General features: G+C 44.2%; 1 protein-coding gene across 2 annotated transcripts in view; it reads right to left on the bottom strand.

Annotated features, from left to right (window-relative positions):
• The window catches only part of si:dkey-157l19.2 (uncharacterized protein KIAA1522 homolog), a 60,253-nt gene extending 46,485 nt beyond the window's left edge, over positions 1–13,768 (bottom strand). Inside the window, exon 1 of one of the 2 annotated variants that reach the window (XM_060925117.1) lies at positions 13,557–13,768. The gene's annotated coding sequence lies outside the window, so the exon portion shown is untranslated. Of the gene's footprint in view, positions 1–9,613; positions 12,434–13,556 lie in introns of those variants that run through there. The other variant, XM_060925118.1, reaches the window with a different exon arrangement.
• Between the last annotated feature and the right edge of the window lie 9,025 nt (positions 13,769–22,793).

The raw sequence follows: 22,793 nt of genomic DNA, 5'->3' as shown, positions 1-22,793 counted from the left end.
AAATTAAATGTTTATCTAACGGACTGACAATAATGTCAAACTGAACCGCACTCATTTAAGCTGTGATTCGCGCCGTTTGTACCGATAATAACCACAAATTCCCCGCCAACTTTGTTGATCGGGGAGAGTAACTCATCCGCGGCCCCGACATGCGGTGTGTGCGTGCGCACTCGGCGGAGGCAGTAGTGTGTCGGGGCTGTCGGAGGGAACAGAAGCAGAGATGATGCTTATTTTGTCTCCGGTAAACCAGTCTTCTCTCGTTCAATTACGTGCTGGCATCAAAAGACACCGTTGGTTGTAAATGAACCCAAACTGAGTGGTTGGAGTGTATTTTCATACACAAATGGAGGAATATTCGCTGAGTGTGTAATTGTGTAGCCCCACTGCAGACCGTTGTCGTTGTTAATTCATAGCATGCTCAGCTGCGTGAATGTGTCATGCACCGAAAATAAGAGATTTATGGCCCTTTTCCACTACCCTTTTTCAGCTCGCTTCAGCTCACTTCAGCTCACTTCAGCCCGACACGGCTCGCGTTTCGACTACCAAAAACCGGCACGACTCAGCTCGTTTCAGCCCTGCTTAGCCCCTAAAACTCGCACCGTTTTGGAGTGGGGCTGAAGCGAGCCAAGCCGTGCCGAGTGAGGCTGGGGGCGTGAGCAGACACTCCCCTGTGCACTGATTGGTGAGGAGGAGTGTCCTCACATGCCCACACACGCCCCGCGAGCGCGCTGGGATCTGTAAACACCGCAAACCCAGAAGGAGGAGAATTACGAGAATTATGAAGCCTTATGCGCCTCGCCTCATCTATACGCTCTTGCCAGTATCTGTCCGCGTTGTTGGTGACAACAAGCCACAGCACCAAGACCAGCAACACTAACGACTCCATGTCCTCCATGTTTATTGTTTACTATTCGGGTCGTGAGACTACCGCTTAAAAGCTCACTGAATCAGTGACATACAGAGCATCGTGGACGAGTTCGCGGAGCACAAGGCTCGTCGTATGCCCTTCAAATAATGCGCGCAGTAGGCTATTGATGTTTTATTATGAGCCATGTACAGTATGTCGCCTAATGTTTTTTTGTTTCTGAGTTACATGTTCGTTTGAAGGACTTAATGTACAAAATAACATAGTTGCACCCCGTAGTGCTGAAATTGGTAAACAGTGCATTCAGTGAGGTTTGCACCGCCCTCCTTTTATTTCTGACTCTTCCTGTCACCGTTGCAACCTCTGAGCGCTCATTCGTATGCCCTTCAAATAATGTGCGCAGTATAGGCTATTGATGTTTTATTATGAGCCATGTACAGTATCCTAATGTTTTTTGTTTCTGAGTTACATGTTCGTTTGAAGGACTTGATGTACTAAATAACATAGTTGCACCCGGTAGTGTTGAAATTGGTAAACACCGCAGTTGCGGACATTTTGTAGCCTAAAATGATGTTATGATAAGCTTTAATAAAAGGCCCGGTCATTTGCCCCGCCCCCGGCCCGGCTCTGACTTGTTCCGCCACTGTCACTGATGTCACTGTTTGCGCTGCTTAACGACATCACGTGACGTCCACCCACTTTCGCTAACTCCACCCAATGTGTCCACCCACTTCCAGCCAGCACGGTTCAGCGCGGTTGTAGTCGAAATGCAACTCCAACAGCCCCGCTCAGCTCGACTCAGCTCGACTCGGCACGGCACGGCTCAGCCGCGTTTGTAGTGGAAAAGCGGCATTACAAGCCAGGAACGCCTCATGATGTAATACGCAAGAAAAGAAAGAAGATTTACTGCCATTTTACTTTGTATTTGAGTAAAGTGAATAAATAAATGGTCTGTGGAAAATACATTTAATCCTGGGAACTGCGTGCACAGGAGTTTATTTTGTGTTTACTCCCCCCGGCTGGCTACTTATTTGTCATGGCTGGCTAGTATGAGCCTTAGTGGAAAGCCCTGGGAATGCGGAAATGTCTAGTTCGATTTTACATTTACGAACCCGAAAAAATGTCAAAAAAACGGCGTTAAAAAAAAAAAAATTTCAACCGCACAAACGGCACTCACCCGGCCGGTGGACCGGAAACAGAACATTTTTAATAATGGCCTTATCTTTTTTTGACCATTAAATACCATACAGGAGCCACACTGAATAATTAGACAACAACAATTAATCAGTGGAGGATATATATTCAAGGTTAATAATTTAAAAAATGAAATATAAATTTTAATTTTCTGGTTTTCAATTTCTCATAAATAAATTAATGATTGAAGGAGTCCAATTTTTTCTGCAGTGAATAGATTTTTGTCCAAACTAGTGATATCTCATCAAGTCAAATTTTATGATAATGTTAGTTTTTGTGATATTTGTTCCTGAACTGCAGAGTACTGATCTGTGTATATATAATGGTTCGTGTTTCTGGATCTCATAGTATAGTTATTTTGTTCTTAAAATTATGTTCATAATTTCTACTCTATTGGGATATATTGCTTCTGAACTTCAGCAGAATAATTGGTGAATTATGGTATCAATCAGTCTGTTTTACTATATTTTTGAACTTTTGCCTCAGTATATCAAGTATTGATTACTTTTGATTCATAGATATTATGCATATGTTGTGAATTCAGAAACAAATGCAATAAAGATTGTTGGGTTACAAATAGTTTGTGGGTTTTTTTTCTCAAATATTTCTTCGGACAAGTCAACTTCACATTTGGACAAGTAAATTTCCTTTCAACTTACCCGACAGGACAAGTGGTTTCAAAAGTTAATGTAGAGCCCTGGCTTTATGGCATTATTTTACAGCCCCAATTCCAAAAAAGTTGGGACCCTGTGTAAACTGTAAATAAAAAAAAATTGTAAAAAAAAATGTTTAAAGTGATTTTTTTTTTTATTTTGCAAAATCATGGAAACTATATTTCATTGAAAATAGTACAAAGGCAACAGATCAAATGCTGAAACTGAGAAATTTTATTGTTTTTTGAAAAATATATGCTTATTTTGATGTCAGGAACATGTTTAAGAAAAGTTGGGACAGGGGCGTGTTTACCACTGTGTTGCATCACCTCTACTTTTAACAACACTCTGTAAACACTGGGGAACTGAAGAGACCAATTGCTGTAGTTTTGAAAGAGAAATGTCTCATTCTTGCCTGATATACAATTTCAGTTCCTCAACAGTTCGGGATCTCGTTGTCGTATTTTGCGCTTCATAAACGCGCCAAATGTTTTAAATGGGAGACCGGTCTGGACTGCAGCAGGCCAGTTTAGCACCTGAACTCTTACTACAGCGCCATGCAGTTTTAATATGTGCAGAAAACGGTTTGGTGTTGTCTTGCTGAAAGAAGGAAGGCCTTCCCTGAAAAAGATTTAGTCTGGATGGCAGCATATTGCTCTGAAACATGTTTATATCATGCAGCATTAATGATGCCTTCCCAGATGTACAAGCTACCCATGTCACAGGGCCTGAATTTCATTTTTCAGTTTGTAGGGAACGCTACTTGCGGGCTTGAATAGCTTAGGTCTTACCTTCTGCCACTACTCAGATTGAAGATCTCTACAGTATGTAACCTTTTGTCACCATTTGAGGGATCCTTTTTAGTAGACTTTTCATTTTGATATCTCCAAATTTGGATAGCATTGTCAGACAAAGGGTGGATAAACACAAGTATTATTCCCACCAGCTGTCTAAGATATGGACTGTTCAGTTTCGGGTGGAGGGTAGAAAACCACCACAAAATGAAAGCGATCCTTTACAGCATGACATTGCTGACTGACTGTATTATGCCATCAAACACCAATAGCCGTTTTCTAGCAGTGCGAGTAAGGCTCTAGGAAGAGTTTGGAAGGTTGTGTGCCTTTTAGTGAAACTAATTTTACAACCTCCGTAGTGTTGCTTTGCACAGCTGCTTCTTCCTCATCTTCATGCACTATTCTTTAAGTGTCACTGCTTCGTTTAATTATAAAAAAAGAAAAAAATCAGTCTGTTCTTAATAGCACTCAGTGAATTTATTGACACAACAAGTCTAACTTAAAATCTAACTTAAACCAGTCTGCTGACTTTTCAGGATTCTCTTAACTACGTTTGTGTTATTTGTCTCTTCTTTTAGTGGCCATCTCTTTAATCAGTGACCTTTGCTTTTTCCTTTTATAACATTTTATCATTTTTATCAACTTTTATATCATTTTTCTATTCTCATGTCTGATCTGATCATCCCTGCCCTCTGTTTAATGTCTACAATTAAAATAAGAAAACACTATCAGACTGTTCTTAACACTGAATGAATTTACAAACTTTGTTTCAGTCCACATATAGAACGTTAACGTGACAACAGTCTTTGTTGACTTGTCAGGATTCTCTTATACCATATAGCCCTGTCTCCTGTGTCATATGCCATCTTTAATTTAAAAAAAATCAAATTGTTCTCAACACTGAACAATTCATCTTTGCTGAGTGCAGGATGTAGTCTTTCCTACTCTTTCTCCTAGTGGTCCTCCCTTTTGTCAGCATCAGTGTCCTTTGCTTTTCCTTGTAAATACTTTTTTCTTATAGCCATGCTCTGATCTAATCCCCTTCGCAACGTCCACGTTAACGTTAGCGGTCTCGTTCTGTGTATTCTCAGCAGTATTCTCAGCAGTAATCTCAACGGTATCACTCGCACTGCTATTACCACCATCGGATTCAGGAGTTTTCCTCGTAGCAGGGGAAACTCCTGCCACTGCACTTGTACGTTTTAGCCAGCGGTCCAGGTTTGTTTTACAGTCCAAGAGAGGAAGAGTGCGCACGCTGTATCTGTCTGTGTGTCTGTGTGAGAACTGTCTGTGTCTGCTGTTTTTTTTTCTAAGTAGGCTACGGGGGGAGATAAGAGGGGGGTCAGTCAGTAAAAGGAGGGTTCAATTCAAGTAACCTTGAGAACAGAAGGTAGTCGCGCATTCACACTGATCCGTTATTAGATTGACGTTGTCAGGCAATGCAGTAATGTGTGCGGGAATCTCCCGCGTTAGAATCGTTAAAGGTGCGGGAATTAAAAAAAAAAAATATGCGTGATACCCGCAATCCCGCGCCCAAATTCAGGCCCTGTGTCATGTGCACTAATGCACCTTCATACCATCACAGACGCTGGATTTTGAGCTGTGCACTGATAACAAGCCGGATGGTCCCTCTCCTCTTTAGCCTGGAGGACGTGATGTCCATGATTTCTAAAGAGAATTTTGACTTTTGATTCGTCAGACCTCGGGACAGTTTTCCACGTCGCCTCAGTCCCAGAGGAGGGGGCGGGGTTTCTGGATGTTGTTTATATCTGGTTTTAACTTGCGTTTGTGGATGCAGTAATGAAGTGTTTTCACAGACGATGGTTTTCTGAAGTGTTCCTGAGCCCATACAGTGATTTCCACTACAGACACGTGTCTGCTTTTAATGCAGTGTCTCCTGAGGGCCTGAAGATCACAGACATCCAATGTCAGTTTTCAGCCTTGTCTCTCGCATACAGAGATTTCTCCAGATTCTCTCAATCTTTTAATGATATTATGGACTATAGATGATGTGATCCACAAATTTTATGCAGTTTTACATTGAGGAACGTTATTCTTAAATTGTTGCACTGTTTGCCCATGCAGTCTTTCACAGAGCGGTGAACCCCGCCCCATCTTTACTTCTGGGAGACTCCGCCCCTCAGGGAGGGTCTTTATATACCCAATCATCTTATTGACCTGTTGTCAATTAACCTTATTGGTGTTTTTTTTTTTTTTTTTAAGCATTACACAACTTCAGTCTTTTGTTGCCCCGTCCCAACTTTTCTGAAACATGTTGCTGACACCAAATTCAAAATGAGCAGATATTTTTCAGAAAACAAAATTTCAGTTTCAACATTTGATATGTTGTCTTTGTACTATTTTTAGTGACATACAGTATTTCCATGATATGCAAATCATCATATTCTGTTTTTTAATTACACCTTACACAGTGTCCCAACTTTATGGAACTGGGGTTATGTTTATTTAACGATACATCTTTATGTACACTGCTATATTTTATCTGATTTATTACACGTATAATAAAACATTCCCAGCATGGAACCCTGAGGAATGCCATTATTCCAAACACAGAATCACATTTAAGCTGCAAAACTACACCTATAGCTCCAATCACTTCTTTTCAGTTTATTTCATCTCTGTGAAATTACCTTCAGATAAATTTATATATTTTTTAAAAATATATATTATTTATTATATTATACTGAATATACAATACTAACAAAAAAATTCAACAAGGTGAAATTGAAAAAGTGATCATTTTGATGCATCAGCACCATACGATCATCTCCACATCCATTTCGGCACATAATTACCAACTTGTCCATCTGTTGCGGTGCAGAAAGTATTGACACCCCTCTACACCAATCAACCAACATAAAGCATAGAGAAAATACTAACATACGTTGATGTAATAATTATATTTTCCCACAAGCCTTCATTTCTACTGTAAATCACTTCATGGATCATTAAAAACACAGAGTACCAGTCAAAAGTTCTCACACCCCTTCTAATTCAGTGGTTCATCTTTATTAATTAAAAGGTCACTTCAAGTCTTAAAAGTAATGATGGATGCCGTTTCTCTTTACTTAGCCTTATTCCACAATTGTAGTAATCCGTATCAGGTCAAGAACTGAACAACTGTTTACTGTATTTTTATTATTTACTGTTTGATCTCAAATGCATTAAGGTGGCAAGAAACTCGTCCACTAATGACCTTTTGATGAGGCACCTGTTAATTGAAAAGTATTCCAGGTGACTCCCTCATGAAGTTGGTTAAGAGAATGACAATAGTGTACAAAGCATCTTCAAGGGAAACGCTGGATACACTGAAGAATCTAAAATCAAACATTGGGTTTTTTTAAAACACTTGTTTACTACATAATTCCAGAGGTGTTCCGTGTCTTTTTTCATAGCATTGATGTCTTCAGCGTTTTCTCTACACCGAACAGTCACAATGCAGAAACACCTGTGAATGAGTAGAGTGGGGTGTACAAACTTTTGACTGGTACTGTATGCACACTAGCGAAAGCCCCTCCGGCTGTACTGGTGAGCGTGCCCTGCTCCGCTGAAGGATGCGGTCTGTATGTAGTGAAAGTCTGAAATGTTTTTGGACGTTACTAAAGTGTTTAAACTGCAACTGATTTTTATAAAAAATCACCTCACAAACAAACATTCAGTGAAAAAATGGAAAGATGGAAATTGTTGGCAAAATGCTGCGGTATAAGAGGAATAAACACTTGGGGATGTGTGGAAAATTATCAGCTGATTAGTTTCCTGGAAAAGCACATTCCCAAGTGTTTTATTCCTTAAAATTGTAATGTTAGAATTTTCTCTCGAACAACAACAACAATAATATTTTAAGACACAGTCGTTCTCCTTCATCACACACTGCATCAGGGCTTTAACTAGTGTTTTAGGGTCATCTAGGTCTGTGTGTGTGTGTGTGTGTGTACATACACCGTTTTTCCTGTTGCCTTTGTCCAAGTGTGTTGAAGGGAAATCAGACACACCCATGCAATTTTGAGTTTTTTTCTAGGCAAGTGTACACACACACACACACTCTTTGCTCCACTTTTGTCCTGGGTGTACACACCAGAGTGAGTTTTGCAACTGTGTTTTTGTGTCATGAGCGAAGCATCAGATATCAGTGTGAATAAAAAAAAACCCTGAGGAAGTGTTTCCTCTGAGGACCATGAAATGCGATCAGTGAGTTTGTTTTTTTTTTATATATAAACAGAAAAGTGTGTGTGTGTGTGTGTGTGTGTGTGTGAGTGTGAGAGAGAGAGAGAGAGAGAGAGAAACAAAATCAATAAGTCAGTGCTTAAATCCCTTCTGTGGAAATCCTCAGATTTGGGTCGAAGGTGAGAAGTTAACATGATCCAGACCACCACGGTTAATCCGCTGCCTGTATGTGTGTGTGTGTGTGTGTGTGTGTGTTCGCTCGCTGTGCAGCAGGATGTGTGTAGAGGACAGAAGCTGAATTCCACGGATGAGAAAAATTATTCTGTCATTTTATTATCGTTCCTCTTCATTGTCTATCCTTCATTCTGAATCCCCCCCTCCTCCCCCCAGGGCTGGAAAACTACAGTGTATTGTGTTTGAGAAACGGGACATTTGGGATTGTGTGTGTGTGTGTTTTGTAAAGCTGCACAATCCACTTTAGAAAGCAGCCTGAATTAAACACAACAAATATCACCTGCATGGGGCACAGGGGTGCCAATATTTTATGCAACACAGTATTTGTGCTACAGGTTGTGTGTGTAACAGATGCAGGTCTGAGATCAGCTTTAAGTCATCAGAGCCGTTTCTCACGTGTTTAAAAGTTTGTTCTGCAAGCTGACATTTACACCTTGAGAAGACTTTATTCAGAAACACGTGAATAAAACACTCCGTCCTGATTTCTCTCTCTCTCTCACACACACACACTACTGATCACCAACCAATCATCACACGCACAGTACTGATCACCAACCAGTCATCACTCTCAGCTCACTGATCATGACAAATCATCAGAAATGACTTGCTACGGATCGTCAGTCACAGTTTCATCACTAAGAGCTGATGCTCAATCCCAGCGCGAGCTGTACGCAGCGTACACACACAGTGGGCTTTCAACTCCTCTGGAACTCTGATTACACACTGAACGGAGATTTCTATTAAATTTAATTCTTGCTGGTCATTTTTCATTTAAAGTCAGTGTATAAAAGTGATTTGTGGGCGGGGCTAATCCCAGAGTTTCTGGGTGATATGTATTTATTTACTCCTGAATGATGTCACTGTAACTGTCCTTACACTCGCTTACGTGAAGCCTAAAGGCAGGAATTTCAGATCTGTATAAAACCGTAGTGCACAGCTGCCTCCACAGGATCAGCGTCCCAATACGGCTTCCAGCTGTGGCCCAGGGGTGCACACTTTTCTCTCTCTCTCTTTCTCTCTCTCTCACACACGTGAAGCTGCTCCAGCTGCATTGACAATTTATTAACTAGCGAGGATGCTAACATGCTAATCCACCAGTAGAGCAGCTTCCTCAGGAGAAACTGAAGGTGAAGTTCGTCTGGTTTCTGTTTCATCAAACCGTTCACCTGATACTTTAAAGTGCAGCAATGCCTTCTGGGTAAAAGTGCCTTCCAGAAACCTACAAAGCATGATACACACAAACGCACTCCAGAATACACATGAACACTCCAGGAAATAAACACACACACACACACACAAGAATAAACATTAATTTATCTTTTAGCTTGAACCAGCAGTTAATTGTGTGGTCCTGGCGGATCCTGGATTTGTTTACACACACACACACACACACACACACACCCCACCTCCCGCCCGCCGCCACTCTGATCTACTCAAACACAGTTTGATGTTTTCGAGCTCCACTCCTCCATGATGCCGTTATGAAGCCATGGTTCAGTCAAACCCGGTCATGATGTTCTCTGCAGGTGGGTGGGTCTTTCCCCAAGCTCAAGCCCCTCCCCCTGTGTGGTGCACTTCCAGTGATCAACAAATCAAATGCCTTTTAAACAGTGAATCCAGGAGCATGTGAAGTTGAACAGTTCTCGTCTGCTGATCCGAAAAAAACAAGCAGTGAAACCATCACTCACTCAGTCTCGATGGGTCGCATCACGTCGCCATTCCAGTTGTTCAGGCACCAGATTTTTGGCATCACTTGCATCTGGTTCATACACAGAGAAGACAACATGCAGCACCTTCTCCTCACTCACTCACACCACCACAGATACAACAAAGAGTGACATTTCCCAAATCTCCTCCAGCTGGATTTCCACAGGGCGCGTGCTCTCTCTCTCTCTCTCCGTGTTATTCCTGATGCAGCGTCACGGCTGAGGATTACCTGAGCTTCCTGAAGACGTCTTGGTTGCTAAGGGCGTCGCTAGGGGCATAACTTGGGACTGGGCAGGTGTTTATGAAAAATTTCAGCAAAAGTTTTCAGGGTCGTTTTCAGCCTCAGAAAGGAAGGAGAAAAAAAAAAAACCACTCGCAGTTGAAATCAGACATCACACAAGTCCTTTAAACACACACGTGAATGGGAGCAGGATCGGAACACAGCTACAGGATCACTTCTGCACACCATCAGCATCAAGTCCCTCTGCAGACGAGCAGAACATGACGAGCAAAATGTCTCCCTCTCTCACACACACACACACACACACACACACACGTTGCACAACTCACCTGGAATTTCAACGAGAACAAGTTCACACACGGCAGAGCGATAGGTACAGACACACCCTTCAACAACAATACACTCCCAATCCTGCTCTTAATGACTGCATCTCTGTCTCTCTCTCTCACACACAACCCTTCAGCATCTGTTTCAACTTCTCACTAATAAAAGAGTAGTTTCTGATGTCACCGTCACTTCACAGGTTTGGACACGACCCTGAGAGACCGAAACACACACACACACACACACACACACACGCACACACCATTCCACAACACTGAGAAACCCAGACCACAGAAACACTGCCGACTGCATGAAAAATCATTGCAAAACCCAAAATTAAATAAGTTGCTTTTTAATTGAAATGTATTATTATTATTTATTAACAGCACTTCCTTTAAAGTCGCAGTAAAGCCCCGCCCAGGTGTTCAGCGAGTTAACAAGGTTTAGGACACGCTGTGATTTCTGTCCCTCTAGAACCGTGAACTAAACGTCACTGCGTTGCTCAACACCCCGGTGTTCAGCTTCAAAACATCCACAGCCACTTATTTTTAGTGCAGTTTTAGTGTCTCACAGGCCACGCCCATGTAGGCTCCACCCCCAAACTGTGAAGAAGTTCATGTTCGTTAAACTGAAAACACTGCACACCCTCACTGCTCTTTCACACTTAGTTCAAAATTAGTTTACTTACACACACACACACACACAGAGATAGATGAAGGAAGTTGATTGACAGAGAGATAAAACATCTTTCATCTGAATTATTTTCACCATTTACATAATTCACAGTTCAACTGAAACCGAAACACTGTGTGTGTCTCTCTCTCTCTCTCACACAGCTTTCTGTTTCTGTTGAATTAAGGTGAAAATCCACAGCCATAAACTCTGTGTGTGTGTGTGTGTGTGTGTGTGTGTGTGTGTGTGTGTGTGTCCTTGACTGCCATTAATTACGAGCTGTTCTGATGTGAGACACTGCAGATTGATGGATTCACATCATCTTCATCACCACAGCCTGATCCTCACTCCGTCACACACTTTACAGCTTCAACACACACGAGATCAAAGGGGAATAAAAAGTTCTGCTCCGTTCTGACCCGAGTCTCAGAGACGTCACACTCGAAACACTGAAACGTGAAATCTGACCATCACACTTTCTCCCTTCAGCACACACTCCACTCACAGCTCTCACACCACATCACACTTTTAAAGCTACAGTTCTAATCTGAACGATATCCGAGCTGTTTCACAATCAGGGGAAACTTCTCAGGTCCACAGAAGTCTGAAAATTAAACCTCAGATTCTCGTGTTGCTCTGCTGCTAAAAGCTCCCTTCTGACATGGAACTGAATGGTGCAGAGTTTCAGAGCTGCAGATCCAACACTGGGCGTGTCACCGTGGGGAGGAGAGGTGGAGAGTGCATTTCTAAAACTGAACACCTCTCCGATAGTCCACAGGAGTCTTCCTCTTCTTCTCTCAGCTGCTCCTGGACTTTAGGGGTCGCCACAGCGGGTCTGATCCATATATCAGACCTGGTGTAGGTTTTACACTGGATATCTTTCCTGACGCAACCCTCCCCCATCTATCCGGGTTTGGGGCTGGCACTCAGTCTGCACTGGCTTGTACAACCCCAGTGGCTGGGGATTTTACCGAATCCACACGTCTTTGGACTGTGGGGGAGACCGGAGCACCCGGAGGAAACCCACACAGACATGGGGAGAGACCATGCAAACTCCACACAGAACGGCCCCCGTCGGCTGCTAGGCTTGAACCCAGAACCTTATTGCTGTGAGGCGACAGTGCTAACCACTACACCGCTGTGACGCCCTTTATAGTCCACAAGAGTGAGATATACAAAGTGAAAAACTGTTGAAATGTCTCTGATGGATGTTAAGGACAGATTTTCCCGTCCCATGCAGCGGTGTGTGGACACGGCGGGGACAGGAATAACAGCTGACGAGAGGACGATCCCTGTGGTTTTCTGGAAAGGACATTTTTTGACGGACTCACATTTCAACCACATGTGAAGCTCCGCTGCAAAAACAGAAAGTGTCTCACATCTGTTTCAGGTCCTGGTTTTTTACTGAGGAACAACAATAGCAGAGTCTTCTGCTTCAAAAGAGACAAAGATTTTCTTATAAACCTTTTCTAACCTCATGGTATGGGGAGCGATTTCCAGAGAGGATGTTTGACAGATGAAGGATCCTGTCTGAGGAACTTAGTTTACAAAAAAAACCCTTCCACTTTAATATCTTTCTATTGTGAATGAAAGTAGTGAATACGTCCCAAAGTAAAACAGAGTTAGTGCTTAAAAAAAAAAAACGCAGCTCTGAATTTCAGCAGTAAAATCTCAGTAGAATTAAACGAAATAAGCACAAGGTCAAAACTGAGCTGTGTTTGACTCGCAAACATATTTATAAGAACTTATAAGAGGCATTAGTGCTGTAGGTGGGGCCCTGGAGAATACAGCAGAGGGAACTCCGGTGTCTGTACTGGACCGGGTTACCGGACTGGGTTACCGGACCGAGCCGCAGGAGTTAGTTGGTGTTGTTCAGAAAGACGACGAGCTGTTGTTTACAGTTTTGTGGCTGTTTCACAGTGACCTGATTTAAGCCACATTTGTCTCCATGTGAACTCGAGCTTGGTGTCTGAGTGTGAAGCAGTTCTGCTGAAGGCCTTCAGCTCGCTCCTCCGTCTGTAGGAGATTGGGATTAGATCAGATTCGAGTCTAATCTCACGCTTGTGTGTTCAACAAAATAATCTGAATTCCTGAGGTGGCAAATTAACGTCACACCCTTTAACACACACACTGCTGCCGGGCCAAAGGCTGGAAATCAACTTCACACCTCCAGCACACTCATCCCGACTAATCCCCACCAATCCGAGACTCCTTCACTTATAAACAAACAAGCAAACAAACAAAGCATGCCTCCTGTTTTCCTGCAGAAACCCTGCAGCTGTTCAGGAGTGCTGGAGGAGTGGGGCACTGAGGGAGCTGCAGCAAGCAGGAAACAAAGTTTTACTGCACTGAAAAAAGTGACGTCACACACTTCACTACTGTAGTGAACACTAGATTTAGGGCACCTGGGCAAGGGACAAGCGATTTAGGGTTCATCGAGTGAAATGAAATAAAACACAGCCAAGTGCACAAGAACAAAAAAGCGATAACGCACACACACACACACACACACATACACACATACATACAAAAACAACACACACACACATACACATACATACATACATACATACAAAAACAACACACACACACATACACATACATACATACATACATACATACAAAAACAACACACACACACATATATACACACACACACACCCCCCCACCACCCCTGAGCCACTCACCGTGTTTCCCACAATGCGCTGGTCAGTAAGCTCGCGCGCAGTCCATGTGTCTCCAGCACTTTGATCCTCACACCCCACCGCCAGGGCTTTCTGACATAGTGAACTCACTCTCTCTTTCTTTCTTTCTTTTTCTCTCTCACTATCTCTCTCTCTCACTCTTCCTCACACGGTGAGTGCGCGCGCTCAGAGAGCCTGACTCTGCGCTGGACTGAGACACCTGAGGGGCGTTCCCTCCACCAGGTGAGGTGGGAAAGGGGGCGGAGTCAAGCTAGAACACGGAGGCGCTGCTCTCTGCTGCCACCTGGCGGACATCATGATAAATAACAACAAGAAGCAGCCTTTATCCATCACACGTTCACTCATGCCCCTTTTCCACCAAAGCAGTTCCAGGGCTGGTTCGAGGCCAGTGCTTAGTTTGGAACCGGGTTTTCTGTTTCCACTGACAAAGAACTGGCTCTGGGGCCAGAAAAACCAGTTCCAGGCTAGCACCAACTCTCTGCTGGGCCAGAGGAAAGAACCGCTTACATCGGGGGGGGGGCGGAGTTGTTAAGACCAACAACAAAGACTGCCACTTTTAGCAACGAGAAGCAGCAGCTGTACAAACGCGAAGTCATCCATTATTATTATTATTATTGTTGCTGCTGCTGCTTCTTCCGTGTTGTTTTTGCTTCGATATTCACGCCAAGGTTTATGCAAACCTAGCGACGTAACTGACGTATACAGCGACGTAATGACGTGGCTTCTCTTAGCACTGCGAGCTATGGAAAAGCAAACTGGTTCTCAGCTGGCTCGCAAGTTGAACTAGTTGTGAACCAGCACCAGCACTGACCCCGAACCAGCCCTGGAACTGATTTGGTGGAAAACGGGTATCAAACAGACTGGAGCACAGTGAAATTCCTCTCTGCATTTAACCCATCTGAAGTAGTGAACATACTAGTGCATCTCAAAAAATTAGAATATCGTGAAAAAGTTCAATATTTTCCATCAGTTATTTAAGAAAGTGAAAATGTTATATATTATAGACTCATTACACATAAACTAAAATGTTTCAAGCATTTTTCTATTTTAATTTTAATCAGTATGGCATACAGTACAAAAACATAAAAAAAACCCATCTCAAAATATTAGAATATTTCATTTCAAGTTTGAGTAAAACAGTATGAACACAGTGTATCTCTCGGTCTAGTTCAGTACACACAACCACAATCACGGGGAAGACTGCTGACTTGACTGTTGTCCAGAAGATAATCACTGATGCCCTCCACAAGGAGGGTAAGCCACAAAAGGTCGTTGCTGAAAAGGGTGGCTGGAAAAGGTGCGCAAGCAACAGGGATGGCCGCAGTCTTGAGAGGATTGTCAAGAAAAGTTGATTCAAGAACTTGGGAGAGCTTCACAAGGAGTGGACTGAGGCTGGGGTCAGTGTATCAAGACCCATCATGAACAGACATTTTCAAGAAAGGGGATACAACTTTCACATTCCTAATATCAAGCTACTCCTGAGCCAGAGACAATGTCAGAAGTGTCTTATCTGGGCTAAGGAGAGAAAGAAATGGACTGCTGCTCAGTAGTCCAAAGTCCTCTTTTCAGATGAAAGTACATTTTGCATTTAATTTGGAAATCACGGTTTTAGAGTCTGGAGGAAGAGTGGAGAGGCACAGAATCCAAGGTGTTTGAAGCCCAGTGTGAAGTTTCCACAGTCTGTGATGATTTGGGGTGCCATGTCATCTGCTGGTGTTGGTCCACTGTATTTTATCAAGTCCAAAGTCAACACAGCCATCTACCAGGAGATTTTAGAGCACTTCATGCTTCCGTCTGCTGATGAGCTTTTTGGAGATGCTGATTTCCTTTTCCAGCAGGACTTCGCACCTACCCACAGTGCCAAAACTATTACCAAATGGTTTGCTGACCATGATATTACTGTGTTTGGTTGGCCAGCCAACTTGCCTGACCTGAACCCCATAGAGAATCTATGGGCTATTGTCAAGAGGAAGATGAGAAACACCCGACCCAAAAATACAGATACGCTGAAGGCCACTATCAAAGCAACCTGGGCTTCAATAACACCTCAGCAGTGCCACAGACTGATCACCTCCATGCCACACCGCACTGATACAGTAATTCATGGTAAAGGAGCCCCAACCAAGTACTGAGTGTATAAATGAATATACTTTTCAGAAGTTGGACATTTCTGTATTGTAAATCCTTTTTTTGATTGATCTTAGGGAATATTCTAATAATTTGAGATATTGGATTTCTGATTTTCATGAGCTATAAGCCATAATCATCAAAATTAAAACAAAAAAGGCTTTAAATATTTCACTTTACATATAATGAATATAGAATATATGAAAGTTTACCTTTCTGAATTAAATTATGAAAAAAGGAACTTTTTCATGGTATTCTAATTTTTTGAGATGCACTAATACACACACACACACACACAGAGCAGTGGGCAGCTGTGCTACAGCACCCAGGGAGCAGTTGGGAATTAGGGGCCTCGCTCAAGGGCACTTCAGCCCAACATCAGGCCACCCCATGTTACAGTACCAGTCAAAAGTTTGGAAACACCTTCAAATTTGATGTTTTTATTTTTTAAATTTTTTTCTACATTGTACAACAATACTGAACTCATCAAAACTAAGAAATAACATATGGAACATATGGAATTATATGGTAAACAAAAAAAGTGTTAAAAAACAACGTTTCATCTTTTAGATTCTTCAAATTCGTCACTATTTACCTTGATAACAGCTTTGCACACCGTTGGCATTATCTGAACCAGCTTCATGAGGGAGTCACCTGGAACGCTTCTCAATTAACAGGGGTGTTTTGTCAAAAATGGAATTTCTTGCCTTCGTAATGCATTTGACCCCATCAACCAGTAAAGAGTAAATAATAAACATATATACAGTAAACAGCCCTGTTCGGCAACTGTAGTAATCCATATTATGTCAAGAACCGCTCAACTAAGTAAAGAGAAATAACAGTCAGTCATTACTTTCAGACACGAAGTGTCTTTTAGTTAATTAAAATAAAGAAAAAACATCAAATTTGAAGGTGCTTCCAAACTTTTGGCTGGTACTGTAACTTCACTGCATGTCTTTGAGGAAAACCCACACAGACACAACATGCAAACTCCACACAGAAAGGCCCTCGCTGGCCACAGGGCTCGAACCCAGAACCTTCTTGCTGTGAGGTGACAGCACTAACCACTACACCACCATGCCACAAAAACACAAAACATTCAAATGCAAATAAATGCAAAAGAGACGCAAAATAAAATGTGGATTAAAACAATATTTAAATAACAATCATATAATCTGTAGAACAAAACCATTTGTGAGTGTTTGTCCAATCAGATCAGATTTAACATGGAAGGAAGCACAGCGACTGACAGATGAATTAATTACTCACTAATTGAGTTCTTATTTATTTCACATTATAATTTTCCTGATGCTGTGGTGTGTTTTTAAGGAATTATTGTGACATTTCTTATTGTTGTTTATTTTAGAATTATTTTTAGATGATCATTTCATGAATAATTTCCTCAGGAATAATTTAGAAACATTCAAAAAAGTCAAAGAGTCCCATATATGTTTTTGTACATATGTTGGGGAGTGCCTGTTAGAGAGCACACGTGTCCTGGGCCGTCGGCATGATGGGCAGTTCCTTTCCTCACCGCCTTAACTTCCCCAGTGTTTCCATCAGGTCCCCATTCACTGCTGGGTGGACAGGAGGTGAGCCCCAGATCACCATCCAAGACAAGGCTCGAACCAGGGACCGTTCACTTAGCAGTCAAGCGCACTAACCACTTGGCCACCTCACCTCTGTTAGAAACATTACTGATGTTTAATGAATCAGCAGGTGACTTTCAGGCTTTCACAAGAAAAACAACAAGATAGAGTCATCTACAGTGGTGCTTGAAAGTTTGCAAACCCTTTAGAATTTTCTAGATTTCTGCATAAATATGGCCTGAAACATCATCAGATTTTCACACAAGTCCTAAAAGTAGATAAAGAGAACCCAGTTAAACAAATGAGACAAAAATATTATACTTGGTCATTTATTTATTGAGGAAAATGATCCAATATTACATATCTGTGAGTGGCAAAAGTATGTGAACCTCTAGGATTAGCAGTTAATTTGAAGGTGAAATTAGAGTCAGGTGTTTTCAATCAATGGGATGACAATCAGGTGTGAGTGGGCACCCTGTTTTATTTAAAGAACAGGGATCTATCAAAGTCTGATCTTCACAACACATGTTTGTGGAAGTGTATCATGGCATGAACAAAGGAGATTTCTGAGGACCTCAGAAAAAGTATTGTTGATGCTTATCAGGCTGGAAAAGGTTATAAAACCATCTCTAAAGAGTTTGGACTCCACCAATCCACAGTCAGACAGATTGTGTACAAATGGAGGAAATTCAAGACCATTGTTACCCTCCCCAGGAGTGGTCAACCAACAAAGATCACTCCAAAAGCAAGGCATGCAATAGTCAGCAAGGTCACAAAGGACCCTAGGGTAACTTCTAAGCAACTGAAGGCCTCTCTCACATTGGCTAATGTTAATGTTCATGAGTCCACCATCAGGAGAACACTGAACAACAACGGTGTGCATGGCAGAGTTGCAAGGAGAAAGCCACTGCTCTCCAGAAAGAACATTGCTATTCATCTGCAGTTTGCTAAAGATCACGTGGACAAGCCAGAAGGTTATTGGAAAAATGTTTTGTGGATGGATGAAACCAAAATAGAACTTTTTGGTTTAAATGAGAAGCGTTATGTTTGGAGAAAGGAAAACACTGCATTCCAGCATAAGAACCTTATCCCATCTGTGAAACATGGTGGTGGTAGTATCAGGGTTTGGGCCTGTTTTGCTGCATCTGGGCTGGGACAACTTGCCATCATTGATGGAACAATGAATTCTGAATGATACCAGCGAATTCTAAAGGAAAATGTCAGGACATCTGTCCACGAACTGAATCTCAAGAGAAGGTGGGTCATGCAGCAAGACAACGATCCTAAGCACACAAGTTGTTCTACCAAAGAATGGTTAAAAAAGAATAAAGTTAATGTTTTGGAATGGCCAAGTCAAAGTCCTGACCTTAATCCAATCGAAATGTTGTGGAAGGACCTGAAGCGAGCAGTTCATGTGAGGAAACCCACCAACATCCCAGAGTTGAAGCTGTTCTGTACGGAGGAACGGGCTAAAATTCCTCCAAGCCGGTGTGCAGGACTGATCAACAGTTACCGCAAACGTTTAGTTGCAGTTATTGCTGCACAAGGGAGTCACACCAGATACTGAAAGCAAAGGTTCACATACTTTTGCCACTCACAGATATGTAATATTGGATCATTTCCATCAATAAATAAATGGCCAAGTATAATTTTTTGTCTCATTTGTTTAACTGGGTTCTCTTTATCTACTTTTAGGACTTGTGTGAAAATCTGATGATGTTTTAGGTCATATTTATGCAGAAATACAGAAAATTCTAAAGGGTTCACAAACTTTCAAGCACCACTATATATCCCCCGCCCTGTACACCAAGTTTCAAGATATTATTTGTCCAGCTGAGCTAAAAATTTAAATTTCTCTTCGTATCAAAAGACACATATACATGACTTAATCAACACATACTCACTTTCAAGACCAAACCACTCATAGTTTTCAAGTTCTGCTCCGGAAACAAAACCTACCCCTAAGACTAACCCGAGAGACTAAGTCTGAAATTGTTTCCATGGAAACATGAAAAATTAAAATTTCTCAAATTTCTTAGTATGAAAAGGCACATCTACAGCACCTTGTTAACATGTTGTGGCAGCGGGGGTGTGGTCAAGCGTCGGTCTGTGACTGGAGGGCGGAGTCAGGGAAGGTAAGTGGCAGAATCACTGCACCTGATGTTGGTTAATCTGTGTTTGTGTGTCTTCCCCAGTGACCATGCCCTATATAAGGAGAGAGAGAGAGCAGAGGAAGGAGGCTCTCTCCCTGACCTGAGGACTCATGTGTGTGTGTGTGTCTGAGGGAGTGACTTTACTGAAAAGTACAAAATAAAAAGAGTTTTCTTGGGGAACTTAGTTCTGGCCTGCCGTCTTTTCTGTGCTCCATCCCTACGAACTGCTACAGTGGTGCCGAAACCCGGGAGCCCGAGCACAGGAAAAAGAACAGCCCCATGGAGTCCTCCCCCTTTGCAGACCTGGTCCACACCCTCACCAAGGCCCAGCAGAGCCAGCACCAGACGCTAGTCACCCTCCGAAAGGAGCAGGAGCACCGGTTCGAGGCCCTGGTGCTGGCGCAGCAAGAAGACCGACAGGTGTTCCGGCACCTCCTCGTGTCGACGGGGTCCACCACCTCCACCGCCGCAGGCCCTTCTCCCCTCACCCTCACTAAGATGGGCCCGCATGACGACCCCAAGGCCTTCATCATGCTCTTCGAACAGGCAGCAGAGGCTTCGGGCTGGCTGGTGGAACAGCACGCGGTGCGCCTCCTCCCCCTGCTAACAAGTGAGGCGCAGCTGGCCACGCTACAGCTCCCTGCCAACCGCCGGCTGGTCTACACGGACCTTCACCGGGCCGTCCTCCAGCGGGTGGGGCGCACCCCTGAACAACAGCTTCAGCGCTTCCGCGCTCTGCGTCTGGAGGAAGTCGGCCGGCCGTTCATATTTGGCCAGCAGCTCCGGGACGCCTGCTGGCGGTGGTTGAGGGCCGACAACCGTGACGCCGAGGGGATCATCGATCAGGTGGTACTGGAGCAGTTCATCGCCCGCCTACCAGAGGGAACGGCGGAGTGGGTCCAGTGCCACCGCCCAGCGTCGCTGGATCAGGCCATCGAGTTGGCGGAGGACCATTTGGCGGCTGTTCCGACGGCAGGACAGCGGACATCCTCTTCTTCCCTCTTCTCTCTCTCTTTCCCCCCTCTCCTCCTGTGTCTCGTCCTTGCCCCATTCCCCCACCGCGGAGGCGGGGGCTGGCCCCACCCCAGCTGGCCCGTCGCACCCGCGGTGCCCTCCCATTTTTCCCTTCTGTGTCTGTCTCCCCCCCCCTCAGGTGAGTGAGCCCCAGAGCACCAGTGCAGAGAGGAAGCCCGGGCCAGTTTGCTGGCGCTGTGGGGAGCTGGGCCACCTCCAACAGCAGTGCTCGGCGATGGAAGTGGGCACGGTGGTTTGGATCCTCGATGCGCCAGGAGCTGCCCTCGATCGGGCTGGAGCGTATCGCATACCAGTGAGTATCCAAGGGGATACACATCAGGCTTTGGCGGACTCTGGCTGTAATCAGACCTCAATTCACCAAAGCCTGGTGCAAGACGAGGCATTGGGAGAGCACAGGGGGTGAAGGTGTTGTGTGTGGACGGGGATGTTCACAGCTACCCTTTAGTGTCAGTCCACATTCTTTTCCGAGGGGAAAAATTTAGAGTTAAGGCGGCGGTTAATCCTCGCCTTACCCACTCTATAATTTTGGGGACTGATTGGCCGGGATTCGGGGAATTAATGAGCCATCTAGTGAAGAGTGGGTCCTGCCATAATTCAACAGGGGGAGATCCCGGTGTCACTTTGGCGGGAGCAGCTGTCACAGAGCCGTCTACGTCATCTCCGCGTCAGAGTGAGGAGCAGCAGGCTCCGCCTCCCTCTCAGGGAATCCCTTGGGGGTTTGCCGTTAGAGCAATCATGAGACAAGTCTCTGCGGCATGCGTTTGACCAAGTGAGAGTAATCGATGGTCAAATGCTCCAGCCAAACGCCACCCCGTCCTTCCCCTATTTTTCTATTATGAAGTATAGATTATACTGAGTGACGCAGGACACTCAGACTAAAGAACAAGTCACGCAGCTGTTAATTCCGAAGAGCTGCTGGGAATTGGTATTCCAGGAGGCTCACTTTAATCCCATGGCTGGACACTTAGGGCAGGATAAAACACTAGCCCTACTAATGGCCCGGTTCTATTGGCCAGGGATTCGCGGCGATGTCCGTAGGTGGTGTACGGCGTGCCGCGAATGCCAGTTAGTAAATCCAGCGGCCATTCCAAAAGCGCCTTTGCGCCCTCTCCCATTAATCGAGACCCCGTTCGAAAGAAATGGGATGGATCTCGTCGGGCCATTAGATCGGTCAACACGAGGGTACCACTTTATTTTAGTTCTGGTGGACTATGCAACGCGATACCCAGAAGCAGTGCCTCTTCGCAATATCTCAGCACGCAGTATTGCGGAAGCTCTCTTCTGCGTTATCTCCCAAGTTGGAATCCAGAAAGAGATTCTGACTGACCAAGGCATCTCGTTTATGTCACGTACACTGCACAAACTGTATGGGTTATTAGGTATTAAGCCAATCCGCACCAGCGTTTATCACCCACAAACGGACGGTTTAGTTGAACGGTTTAATTGCACCCTCAAAAATATAATTAAAAAATTTGTAAGTGAGGACGCACGTAATTGAGATAAATGGCTTGAACCCTTGTTATTTGCAGTGCGAGAGGTCCCCCAAGCCTCCACGGGGTTCTCCCCATTCTAATTGTTATATGGGCGTAAGCCACGCGGCATTCTAGATGTGCTGCGAGAAAATTGGGAGGAGGGACCTTCGCCCAGTAAAAATCAAATTCAATACGTTATTGACCTGCGTGCAAAACTCCACACACACTCACACACCTAACCCAGGAGAATTTGCGGCAGGCCCAAGAACGGCAAACCCGCCTGTACGACAGGGGTACGTGCCTTAGTTCGCACCGGGAGATAAAGTCCTCGTACTGTTGCCCACATTGAGCTCTAAATTAATCGCCAAGTGGCAAGGACCCTTTGAGGTCACATGGCGAGTCGGGGACATCGACTACGAGGTGAGGCGAATGGACAGGGGTGGGGCGCTACAGGTTTACCACCTCAATCTGCTCAAACTCTGGAACGAGGAGGTCCCCGTGGCGTTGGTGTTGGTGGTTCCAGAGAAGGCGGAGCTGGGGCCGGAGGTTCAAAAGGGAACATTGGCATCGCGTACCTCTCCAGTCCCCTGTGGAGACCACCTCTCCCCGACCCAACTCGCGGAGGTCGCCCAGTTGCAGACCGAGTTTTCGGACATGTTCTCACCCCTGCCCAGCCGCACCAACCTCATAGAGCACCACATTGAGACGCCCCCGGGGGTGGTAGTGCGCAGCCGCCCTTACAGGTTACCCGAACACAAGAAAAAAGTGGTTCGGGAAGAACTCGAGGCCATGCTTGAAATGGGCATCATCGAGGAGTCCCACAGTGACTGGAGCAGCCCGGTG

Source organism: Neoarius graeffei, chromosome 7, assembly GCF_027579695.1.
Source record: "Neoarius graeffei isolate fNeoGra1 chromosome 7, fNeoGra1.pri, whole genome shotgun sequence".
Lineage (NCBI taxonomy): Eukaryota > Metazoa > Chordata > Actinopteri > Siluriformes > Ariidae > Neoarius > Neoarius graeffei.
Note: the sequence above shows the minus strand (reverse complement) of the source record. Positions and strands in the feature narration are given on the sequence as shown.